This window comes from Carcharhinus amblyrhynchos, chromosome 15, assembly GCF_965287045.1.
Source record: "Carcharhinus amblyrhynchos chromosome 15, sCarAmb.v2.hapA, whole genome shotgun sequence".
NCBI classification, from domain to species: Eukaryota; Metazoa; Chordata; class Chondrichthyes; order Carcharhiniformes; family Carcharhinidae; genus Carcharhinus; species Carcharhinus amblyrhynchos.
Window position 1 is genome coordinate 55,451,711 of NC_137338.1, and position 13,060 is coordinate 55,464,770.

The following is a 13,060-nucleotide window of genomic DNA, read 5'->3' on the forward strand; positions in this document are numbered from 1 at the left end:
GAGAGAGAGGAAGGACAGGTGGAAAGAGAGACGGAGGGCAGGTGGAGAGGGAGAGAAGGGGAGGTCAGGTGGAGAGAGAGAGAAGGAGGGAGGTCAGGTGGAGAGAGAGAGAAGGGGGGAGGTCAGGTGGAGAGAGAGTCGGGGGGAAGGGTTGGCAGGTGAGAGAAAGAGAGAGTGGGAGGGAGGGAAGCTGGGGAGAGAGGGGGATGGTGGAGAAAGGGAAGGAGGTGGAGAGATAGGAAAGAAGGGAAGTGGAGGGTAAAGACAGGGAAAGAGATGGAGGGAAGGTGAAGAGAGAGGGATGATGGAGAGATGGAAAGGGAAAGTAGAGAAAAAGAAAAGATCGGAAGGCGGAGAGATAGGAAAGGGGGATGTACAGAGAGGAAAGGAGATGGAGGAAAGGCAACGAAAGAGAGAGACAGGGAGGGATCGTTTTATGAAAGGGAAATCATATTTAACCAACTTATTTGAGTTTCTTGAGGAAGTAACATGCTGTGAATAAATGGGAGCTAGTGGATGTACTATACTTAGATTCCCTGAATGGCATTTAATAAAGTGCTACATCAAACATTATTGCAGTGAATAAAAGATCATGGGACGGGTGTGACATATTGGCATGGATTGATGTTTGGGTGGCCAACAGGAAGTAGAGAGTAGGCAAGATCATGTTGGCAAGATGTAATGAGTGATGTGCCACAGGGATCAGTACTGGGACCTCAACTGTTAACAACTTATCTCAATATTTTGCATAGAAAGGATGGTTGCCAAATTTGCTGATAATGAAACAAAGATAAGCAGGAAAATATGTTGTGAAGAGGACCTAAGGAGGCTACAAAAAGGTATAGATAGGGTAAGTGAGTGGGCAAAGAGAATCCCTACAGTGCAGAAGGAAGCCATTCGACCCATTGAGCCTCCACCGACAACAATGCCACCCAGGCCCTATCTCCATAACTTTGTGTTTATCCTGCTAATCCCTCTGACACTAAGGGGCAACTTGCCATAGCCAATCAACCTAACCTACATTTTTGGACTGTGGGAAGAAATGGGAGACTAGACTAAACCCACATAGATACAGGGAGAACATGCAAACTGCTCACAGTCGCCCAAGGCTGGAATTGAACCTGGGTCCCTGGTGTTGTGAGGCAACAGTGCTAGCCACCGTGCCACCCTTGGAATATAACATGAGAAAATGTAAAACTGTCCACCTTTGCAGGAAGAAGCATATTATCTAAATGGTGAGAGACTGCAGAGTTCTGAGGTGCACAGGGACCCGGGTGTCCATGCATGAATTACGTTAGACTAGTATGCAGGAACAGCAAGTAATTAGGAAAGCTAATAAAATGTTATAATTAATTACGAGCGGTATTCAATACAACAGTAGGGAGGTTATGCTTCAGTTACACAGACCACTAGTGAGACCATATCTGGAGTACTGTATACAGAATTGGTAACAATATTTACATCTTATGGCTTTACGTGGGGTAAGTGTTGAGGATCAGCCATGATCTCATTGAATGGTAGATCAGACATGATGGGGCAAATGGCCTACTTCTCTTCCTATATCTTATTGTCTTATGGAAGAATATAAATGCATTGAAATAGTTCAGAGAAGATTTACCAGATTAATACCTGGAAGGGACAGGTTGTCTAATGAGAAAAGATTGGACAAAAGGAAAAGGTGACTTGATTGAGGCATATGATATCCTTAGGAGGCTTGACAGGGTGGACGTAGAGAGGATGGTTCCTCTTGTGGGAGAATCTAAAACTAGGGATCACTGTTTAAAAATAAGGCATTTCCTATTTAAAATGTAAATTATGCAATTTTTTTCTCTCTTTGTTTAGTTTATTTGTGTCATAAGAAGGCTGATATTAACACTGCAATGAAGCGACTGTGAAAATCCCCTAGATGCCATACTGCCACACCTGTTTGAATACACTGAGGGAGAATTAATCATGGCCAGTGCACCTAACCAACATGTCTTTTGGACTGTGGGAGGAAACTGGAGCAAACTCACACAGGCACAGGGAGAATGTACAAACTCTGCACGGACAGTGATCCTAGCCGGGAATCAAACCTGGGTCTTTGGTACTGTGAGGGAACAGTGCTAACCAGTGTGCCGCCCTGGAACTCTGTTCTGGAAAAGGTGAAGGAAGCAGAATCTTTGAATATTTTTAAGGCAGAGGTGATAGATTCTTGGTAAGCCAGGGAATGACAGGCTATTGTGAGTAGGTGAAATGCAGATCTGAGGTTACTATCTGATCAGCTATTAAATGATGGAGCAGGCTCAAGGAGCTTAATGGTCTATTTCTGCCCCTTGCTTGTATGGAGACAGTAGAGGGGAAGGATGGTAGAGAGGGAAAGAGACAGTGAAGGTGGAGAGAGGAATGGAAAGATCGGGAGAGGATGGGTAGAGAGAGAAACATGGAGGGATGGTGAAGAGAGAGGAAGGTGAGCAGGGGAAGAGAAGGAAAGAAAGACTTGCATTTGTAAAGCACCTTTCATAATCTCAAGACAACTAAAGCACAATACTTCTGAAGTGTGATCTCAGAAATGCCACAAATGTGACACTCAGGTTGCGCATAGCAAGATCCCGCACACAAAGCTGTAATAATGATTGGCTAATCTATTTTCTTGTGATGCTGATTGAAAAAGAAATATTGGCCAGGGCACCAGGGATAACATGGCTGCGCTTCTTCAAAATAGTGCCATGGGATCTTTTACGTTCACCTGAGAGAGCATTTCGGGCCTTGTTTTTAATGTTTCACCTGAAAGGCATCTCCAGCAGTGAACTGTCAGACTAGATTTTTGCCAAGTTTGTAGAGTGGGACTTGAACTTGCAATCCTCCAACTCAGAGGGGAAAGAGCGACCAACTGAGCCCCAATTAAATGAAAACAGGTAGTCCAATGAGTGATTGAGCAAAAATGGAGAGAATGAGTAAAGAGGGATGGGTAGTGAATGGAGTCAATGTTCTGTCAGTCAGCTGTCACTGCCTCTTTAGCAGCCTGCTGGTGGTAGCTGAAGTCTTTTTTACTATTTCACTTAAAAACTGGATAATTGCAGCCAGAGTAACCGAATATCATAATCAAGAAAAGTCAAAACACTATATAAAGTGGGTCTGGTATTCAATCTAAAAAAGATATCAATAGTACTGGAAGTGAAAACTTTGGGATTTAGCTACACTACTTTTAATAAATGGATGTATTATGTTGATTTGCAAGTATGCCAATGACACTGAGTGATGTTGGCATTTAGCTGCCACAGACACCTCTTCATTCATGCAAGTCAATAGTTATCTAAAACATGGAATAATGGCCCAGATCTTCCAGTCTCTAGACCATCGGACACCGCACATAGCGCTTCAAAATGCATTTCAGGACTCCTTGGAAGTCCTGATGCACTGACTCTGTGGGAATTGTCAAGGAAGTCATAGAATTATAGAATCCCTGCCTGCAGGAGGAGGCCATTTGGCCCATCAAGCTTGTACCAACAATACCGACAACATCTCAACCAGACCCTATGCCCATAACCCCATATATTTACTCTGCTAACCTCCAGACACTAAGGAGGACTAGCAGGGTAAATATATGAGGTTATAGAGATAAGACCTGGGTGGGATTTTTGTCGGTGCAACCTGATGGGATAGATGGCTTCTATCTGCATTCTAGGGATTTTATGTATACAGGTAAGCGGGTAATTTTCTGCATGGTCAAAGCCAAACACTAGAGCTCTGACTCTGTATGGTCTAATGAATCATGTTAGTTTAGGACAAGGCTCGTACAATTTGAATGCGGAAGTTGCACTATACAAAAGAATGAAACTGGATGGACCACCTGGCATCAACCTCGGTACTTGAAGTAACAACGGTAAACCCAGCCCTATCAAGAGTCAGAAGTCTGATAGAATACTTTCCATTTGCCTGGATGAGTGCAGTTCCATCTACGCTCAAGAAGCTCAACACCATCCAGGGCAAAGCAACTGCCTGATTCCCACCCCATCCACAAGCATTCACTCCCTCCACCACCAATGAACAGTAACAGCCATGTGTACTATCTACAAGATGCACTGCAGGAACTCACCATAGTGCCTTAGACAGCACAAAGCCACAACTGCCACCACCTGGAAGGAGAAGGGCAGCAGACTCATGAAAATAACATCACCTGGAGTAGAACCCTGGAAAGATCCAGAGGCTGTGTTGACTTTCATTGCCTTTGGAATTGGAAGTTCCCTTCATATTGCATGCAACACTCTGGAGAGGCATAGTCTTCAAAGATACTGCTCCTTGGAAATTTGCAGATAGTTGAGCCTTTGACCCTAGATCCTCTCTGGAGGGTAGCCTCTGACAAATTGATTAGAGTTTTTTGGGAATTTAACTGCCATTGTGAATAAAGGGAAACTAGTCAATATGGATTTACAGAAGGATTCCAAAAAAAATGCCACACAAAATGTAATACTATGCAAGATAAAAGAGCCCATGAACTTGGGGATAATATATTAACATGGAGAGGGGATTGGTTAATGGTCAGGAAGCGCAAAATAGGACACTCAAAATTGGCAGCCTGTGACATCAAGTGGAGGATTGCAAAGATCAATGCTCAACTAGTTTCAATCAATATTAATGACTTTGAAGGAGAGTCATTAATATTGATTGAAACTAGTTGAGCATTGAGCGTTAGTATTATACCTAACTTCACTGATAATACAAAGCTTATTGGAATGTAAGTAGCAAGGAAGACACAAAGAGGCTACAAAGAAACCGGGACAGGTTAAGTAAGTGTGCAACAAGGTGTCAGATGGAGTATAATGTGGGAGTGTGAGGTTTTTAATTTTGGTCTTTAATTAAGAATTGAAAAGCAGAATATCTTTTGAAATCATGAAACTTGTTAATGTTGATGCTCAGAGGGATTTGGGTGTACTTTTACAAGGAACACAAAGTTAGCATGCAGGTACAGCAAGTAATTAGGAAAGCAAATGGCATGTTGGTTTTTATTGCACATGGATTGAAGTACACAAATAAGGAAGTTTTGCTCCAATCATACAGGACTTTGGTTGAGACTAAGATAGACAAATGTTTGATCTCTCAGAGAATCAAAGGATATTGGAAGTGAGCAGGAAATTGACATTGATGTCAAAGATCAGTCTTGAACATACTAAAGAGTGGAACAGGCACAATGGGCCCCTCCTGCTCCTATTGTGCTGTTCTTATGTTTTCTTCTGTGAATAGGACACTCTTGCATTTTCCTCTGCACCCTTCTGTATCCCCACTCAAGGCAGGTCCTCTTTGTTCACTCTGATTTCCTGGTGTCTGTAGCTGGACCCTCCCTGTTGATTTGATTTATTATCGAATGAATTGGGATACAGTGAAAAGTATTGTTTCTTGTATGCTACACAAACAAAGCATATTGTTCATTGAGTAGCTAGAGGAGAAGGAAAGGAGAGGGTGCAGAATGTAGTTTTACCTCGTAGCTAGGGTGTAGAGAAACATCAACTTAACATAACATAGGTCATTCAAAAGTCTGATGGCAACAGGGGAGAAGCTGTTCTTGAGTTGATTGGCACGTGATCTCAAACTAGTGTATCTTTTTCCTGACAGAAGAAGGTGGAAGAGAGAATGTCTGGTGTGCCTGGGGTGCTTGAATATGCTGGCTGCTTTTTCAAGCCAGCCAGAAGTGTAGAAGGAGCCAATGAATGAGAGGCTGGTTCGTGTGAAGGGCTGGACTACGTGTCTAATAACCCTTTGTAGTACCTTGTGGTCTTGGACAGAGCAGGAACCATACCAAGCTGTGATACAACCAGAAAGAATGCTTTCTATGGTACACCTGTAAAAGTTGGTGAGAGTCGTAATAGACATGCCAAATTCCTTATTTGTCCAAAGGCTGGTTGAAAGACACCCATGGCAGAAGACTTCACTGAGAGTACAATGCCTTTTATGTAAACTACAGCCCACCCTTTCCCCTAACTTCGAGTCAAGTGCCAATGAGATACAAACGGCGCACCACCACACTGCTGGTACTTTTGTCTTCCTCCACTCCTTAATTTGCTGATCTCTGTGCTGCTCCAGCCTCCCTGGAACACCACACTGAATCTCTCAATGGCTGCCAGAGAGAACTAAAATCAAATAGTCCCTGTAGGCCTTTTATTAAATTCAAAAGGCGATATAAAATTTCTATCACTTATTTGCCTGAATTGCCTTCTACCCCACCAATGTGAATAATTCTGCCCCTCAGCTGCCATTGGGGTTAAATGATTTCATATCCAAGGACAGCAGTCTTCTTCAGTGTTTGTTTGGGCTTTGGAAATGCAATCTTACTAAATACACCATTCGTGGCTTGACATAGTCATGTGACTCTGCCATCGAGCAGGTTCCTGTAGGCTGCCATTTTAGAAGTCAGGACAAGGCCCTCAGGAAGGATGAGCATTAGCTGGATCCCCTGGGGCTCCCCTCTCAGGACACTCTGAAGGTGTGCAGCTGCTCACAGTCCCCTCTGCCTGTGACCGCATCCACTTTAACTGCCCAGGCCACTAAAGGTGCTTCCACCCTCAGCAGGAGACTCTTATGAGACTGGCGCCCTCCAGGGCTTGGGCCAGCAGAGGATATCCACTGAGGTCATCATAGGCATAAGAATGTAGTAGTCAGCAGGCTGCATCTACCTTGCTGTAGATATAAGGGCTGCACCAAGGATTAGTGGTAGAGTTAGGAAAGTTAAGAAATTTAGTGTCACTACTATCATTGTAAATAAATTTCACGTTTTTGTGAATATATTTGATGATTATGTAAATATTTTGGTCAACCGACGGCATTATAATTTTGTACATTATAATTCTTTTAAGTTGAGATTTAGTAATCCTCCCATTCAATGATAGTGTCCCACTATGAAATTAATGTTAAACTAGTTTTCACATCATTGTGTAATGTCAAGTGTGTTTAAATCTTATTTGAACTGTATGATGTAATCATTTCTAACCCTTCTTCCTCAGGGAACACCAGTGAATGAGGACAGCTCATCAGCATTGATACTCTCACAGCATTAGTGTCTCATCAGTGGTAGCAGCAAAAGCTAGGACACACAGGAGGACATTCCTAGGCACGTCCTTATCTCAGCAGCAGCAGTGCTTGAATCGTTAGGTGATGGTAATAGCTTCACGTCTTCTCTAAAAACGCTCTTGCTCCTCAGTATGAGTGCACTCACAGAGCACTGTGGATCACAGTGGGAGATCAAGGCCTGGCAATGCACAATGCCAGGATGAGCAAATGTGAATGCAGAACTCTTTCTCGCTGCGAGTGATTGGACATCTGAGAGAAAAGAGAATGACACTGAGGGCCAAAAAGCAAATTAGTGTGAATCCCTACAGTGCAGAAGGAGGTCATTTGGCCCATCAAGTCTGCACTGACCACAATCCCACATACAGCCTATCCCCATAACCCTATTTACCCTAGCTAGCCCACCCCCCCCTCCCCTCCCCTGACACTATGGGGCAATTTGGCACGACCAATCCACCTAATCTGCACACCTTTGGACTGTGGGACGAAACCAGAGAAAACCCACGCAGAAACAGGAAGAATGTGCAAACTCCACACAGACAGTGACCCAAGCCAGGAATCGAATCCCTGGTGCTGTGAGGCAGCAGTGCTAACCACTGTGCCACCGTGCTGCTCTCCACAAGGGAAAATGCTGGAAAATATCAGCAGGTCTGGCAGTATCTGAAAGAAAAGAAAAAAAGAGCTGACATTTCAGGTCCAGATGAGCCCTTTGTCAAAGCTAAAAGGCATAGAAAATGCCTTTTAGAAGTGTATTTATACTACAGGGGGAGGGAATGAATCGTAGCCATAGAAACCAGGGGAAAGACTGCTAATAACTGTCCGCAGAGAGAATAAAGGGTGTGAATGGCCAAACGACAGAGAAGCTGTGACAGATGGAGATGGTGGGGGGGACGTGGAATAGGACAGAGGTATATGTAGAAAAGGGGAAGCAGAGGGAGAAAAGGTAAGGAAGGGGGGATAAAGTAGGCGGAAAAGAGTAGGGGAATTGAAAGAAAAATGGAGAAAGACAATACCGAAACAAAAGGTAGAGAATAGTAAAAAATTGAAAAAAAGAATGAAATCAAAGGGGTTGAGATGGGGTAGAGCAAAACATCTGAAGCTGTTGAATTCAATATTGAGACTGAAAGGCTGTAAAGTGCCTAGCCGGAAGATGAGATGATGATCCTCCAGTTTGCATTGAGCTTCACTGGAACATTGCAGCAGCCCAAGGACAGACATGTGAGCAGGATTGTGTGTTAAAATGGTAAGCATCCAGAAGGTCAGGATGCTTGCGTGTAGACCGAAGGTGCTCAGCAAAGCGATTTGGTCTCTCTGATATAGAACAGACCACATTGGGAGCAGTGAATGCAATACACCAAATTGAAAGAGGTGCAAGTGAAACACTGCTTAACCTGGAATTAATGTTTTGGACTTTGGATGGTAAACATGGAAGAGGTAAAGGGACAGGTGTTACACTTTGTATGATTGCATGGGAAGGTGCCATGAGTGACTGGAGAGATGTTGGGTATAGTGGAGGAATGGACTAGGTTATCCCAGAGGGAACAGTCTCTGCGGAATGCTGTCAGAGTGAAGGGAAGATGCGTTTGATGGTGGCATTACGGTGGAGTTTGCGAAAATGGCGGAGGATTATGCTTTGCATGCGGAGGCTGGCGGAGTGAAATATGAGAACAAGGGAGACTCTATCCTTGCTCTGGGGTGGAGGGGAGGAGGTGAGGGTCATGGGACAGGAGAGGGACTGCATTGAGGACCAGATGCCCTCACTCAACATTACTCTTCCTGGAACCTGTAAACAATTAAAGTTCCATGGCATCATCATGTTCATAATGCCCCTCAGCAGCTTCCTAAAGTTCCTGGCCCTCCATCCTCCTCCAGTTCATCCTCTGACAAGGGATCATCTATTTGCATTGCCAGATTGTGAAGAGTGCAACACACTCTGATGGTATGTGAAACCCTATTAGGAGCATATTGAAATGAGCCACCTCAACACATCTTCAGAAGCCCTATGGTCTGCTCTGTAAAGGAGCACATAGAGCCATGAGCAACTCTTTGGAACGACTCTGAAGGTGATACAGTGATGTTGTCAGACGGCATTATGGTCGGTACTCATTCCCAAGCTGCCATCCCTGCAGACCTCTTGAAAATTTCAGACAATTCCCAGGGTTGCATGCACAGTATGCAGCATGTGTTTCCAATGATCACACATCACAGATGGAATGGTAGCCCATGCAGTTTATAAACATTAAGGACTGCTGCCATGGGATTCATATATTAACATGGGTGCAGTCTGTTCATGGGAAATCTGAGATGATAGCAGCACAGGTGAATCTTGCAGTCTGGCTATTCATGTCCAGAGCAAACCTGGCATAATGAAATTCCTTCCTGTATAAGCATCTGTGATCTCCTTTATGCAACAACGTGTTCCAGACTGAGAGATGTAACATATATCCTCTGTTGATTCCTGATCAAACCAAGAGGCAAATAAATTGAGTGTTGTTGTCACCTTCAAAGCCACTGACTAGGGATAGCCTTCAATCCCACATGACATCAGGTCTTCACAAAAAATGTGGCATGTATGATGTACCAAGTCTCAAAGAACAAAGAACAAAATCAGCCCGGGAAACAGGCCCTTCGGCCCAATGATCCCACGCCCCCATCTCAACACCACCAGTCCCCCTCTCCACCCACGACCCCTGTCTAATGTTTTATGGCCATCCAGATTGAGGGAATCTGATTTAGGGACAATTTATTCCTGCCAATCAGCCTAACAGCACATCTTTGGGGTGTGGGAGGAAACCAGAGCACCCGGAGTAAACCCACACAAACACGGGGAGAATGCGCAAACTCCCACAGACACCGGCCCAAATCCACGTGTCTGCACAGCAAACAGCGATAGTCACTGAGCTGTCGTCTTGCCCAGTATCTTGTCCAGTTTATCTGTCTCAGGACAGATGCAGACACATTGGGTATTTCCTCCCACTTATCTGTAAATGGAAGACTTATACTATAAGCCCTAGATTTGGCAAGTCACCTCTGTTGTCTGGGTCCTTCCCTTCTGACCCTCCTGCTTGTGCTCTGGCTCCATTTGATATGTCCCTCAAGTGGAGCCTACTCATGGAGTTGTGCTCAGCATCACCTCTCCCTCCTTCACCTCTGTCATTGCATTATGACTCTGGCAAACGTAGAATTGATCCCCTGGATCTTCTTGGCCTTTTGCCTTCTCTCTGAAATGAAACAATGAAAACTAAAGTGATTAAAGGCTCAAAAAAATGAATATCTGAATATGAAACCTATGGGAAATGTAGGGGTGCACACACTTTTCAGACCTACTTGCAAAGTTGATGAAGACTTGTCCCTCAGATGTGAAAATGTACACTGAGGTCACCAAGATATCATCCCAGGAGTGCGACATCTGGAACCTTGTGTGGGAATGAAATGTGTGACCCAAACTAGCTTTGTGCTCCAATCTTTGATGTGACATATTAATGACCAATCAATTGTTCATGATCAATGAGTGGATGCTCTTTGGCCATTATTAAGTGCCAGTTTTGCTAAGGACGTGACAGACCTTCATTGGTGGAATTCTATATATGATGGTGTGACATGAATGCAAGATCCCGATTGAGGTCATCCTCCTGTATGCGGAACTTGGCTATTGGTTTTTGCTCAGTGAGTCTACGTTGTCGTATGTCATGAAGGCTGCCATTATCTTGTAAGTTGAGTCTGTGTCTATATATGCCCTGTTTGTGAACACAAATCTTCACTCACCTGAAGAACAAGCAACACTCCGAAAGCTTGTACTACCAAATAAACCTGTTGGACTTTAATCTGGTGTTGTGAGACTTCTTACTATATATGTCACAGCGGTGTCTCCTATTGCATCCACAAAGTCTACATTTCTAGATGTTAGTCTGGAGATGTAGTGACTCTGATGTGAAGCCACTAAATTTTGCGTATCCAAGCCTAGGGACAACAACTGTAGGAGAAGTCTGCACACCGAGTGGTGCTTTATTTTACCTCTGGAGCACAAAGCCCTTGCCCCTCCCTGCAGCTGAAGTACACCATGCTCCCAATGATGCCTCCTGCTGCATGCCCTCTGCATCCCTGGACAGTCTTCTACCTCTGACTTTTGATGATGAGATCCACACAGCCCTGGGCTACCTGTAAACTGTGACTGCTTTCCAAATTGCCACAGGAGTGTCTGTCGTCTGTGATTTCTGACTGCAAACTCCAGGCCAAGGATTTGGACTTTCATAAGACAGTTCCCCATTGTCTTAGTGACAAAAAAGTGTCCGTTCCCAAATCACCACCCCCACCCACTCACCCCTCACCCCTCCACTCCACTCCACTCCACCACCTCATATTAAGTTGATCTTTCTTTACACCCTTGCTATGACTGTAACATTACATTCTGCACCCTCTCCTTTCCTTCTTGATGTATGGTATGCTTTGTATAGTGCGGAAGAAACAATACTTTTCATTCTACACTGATACATGTGATAGTAATAAATCAAATCAAACCTTTTCAGTCTCCATGTGATCCATCCCTTGTGACACACTAACAATGCCTCCCCACCCCATTCCTATTCCATGTCTGCATGTATCCCCTTCCAGTCAAAAATGTGTTATCCCTTTGATCTTCTGTCAGCATTTCACGTACCCTTGTTGAGCTCCAGCTTCTGACTCCTCAGTCTACTCTCACATTCTCCTCCACCTGCTTGCTCCTCTGCCATCGTGCCCTCTTTCTCCCTCATAGCCCTTGCTAAGACTTCCTTCCCCATTCCTCCTTTGTGTTTGCCCTTTCCCCCCAACAGCGCTCACACAGCCTTCCTTCCCCAATCCTCCCCTTGTTCATCAGCCCCACCCTACCCTCACATCGCATCGCTGGTCGAAATGCTCATTTGTGAAAGTGGAGTTCTGAATACAAATGCACAATAGTGTCCTTGTGGATGAAAGTGTGAGCAGAAGGACCTTGCACTCCCCAACTCCAGCCACAGTTAAGGTCAGTGTCTGAATGTGGATGCCTGCACAATTACAGAGTAGTTTCCTTCTGGGCAACATAGACAAAGAGCAGGAGACCAATCCTACAGCCTTGGCTTTCTGGCATTTGTCGCAATGAGACCAGCATAGAACTATGGTGGGTATGTTGCACTCACCTCAAAGTCACATGTAAACTGAAGTCCACTATGTGCATGCCATCTCTTTAAAAATGGTTTCGGGTTGTAATTTCCCACTGGCATGATACAATATTGGAAGGCGTGATGAGATTCCAGTAGGCAGTATCTTTATGAGATATTAATGAATGTTCACACCACTAGTTGGATCTGCTATTAACCCATCATTGAGAGAGTTACAAATTGTTTTCATGCCAGTGGGTTTCCAATTTTTTGTCTGCCACTGGATTCTCTGCTCCCCATTAAAAAACCGTCATAGGCAGGATGGGAAAATTTTGCAGTGTGCGTGCAATGCATGTGTAGAGACTGGCTTGTAAAACAGCTGGTAATGCATGAGAATAGTGGGTAACTTGGATAACACTCACACAGGATTATACATGCAAATGTGTTTTTTGTTTGCTAGGCAAAAGGGAAAGTTTGTATCTTTTTTATTAACACATAAAAGAGGATATTTGCGTTATGGAAATGTGATCTTACTAAGTTTACCACTGAGTTACCATAAACATGTGGCTGTCATGAGGGAGGCTGCCTGTTGGCTGTTGTTTCTAATCTGTTGAATACTGCCTCTTATTAAGACAAGAAAATTGCTGTCATTATACCCGAAACAGAAACCATCTGATTATGTTGGATTTCTACTCACCACCACTTCTTTGTCTACTCCAAAAGGCCCTGTCAAATTTCAGCTTTCCCTCCAATTCCCTCTTCACTGGGAATGCAAAATCAGAAGATTTTGCCCAGGAGTGAAATGTATTGCAGAACTACTTTATCTTAAAATAGTTATATAAAATACACTGATTTTATTTTAATCAATTTAGTTTGTCTCTTATACCTGTTCCCTTCTGATTAAA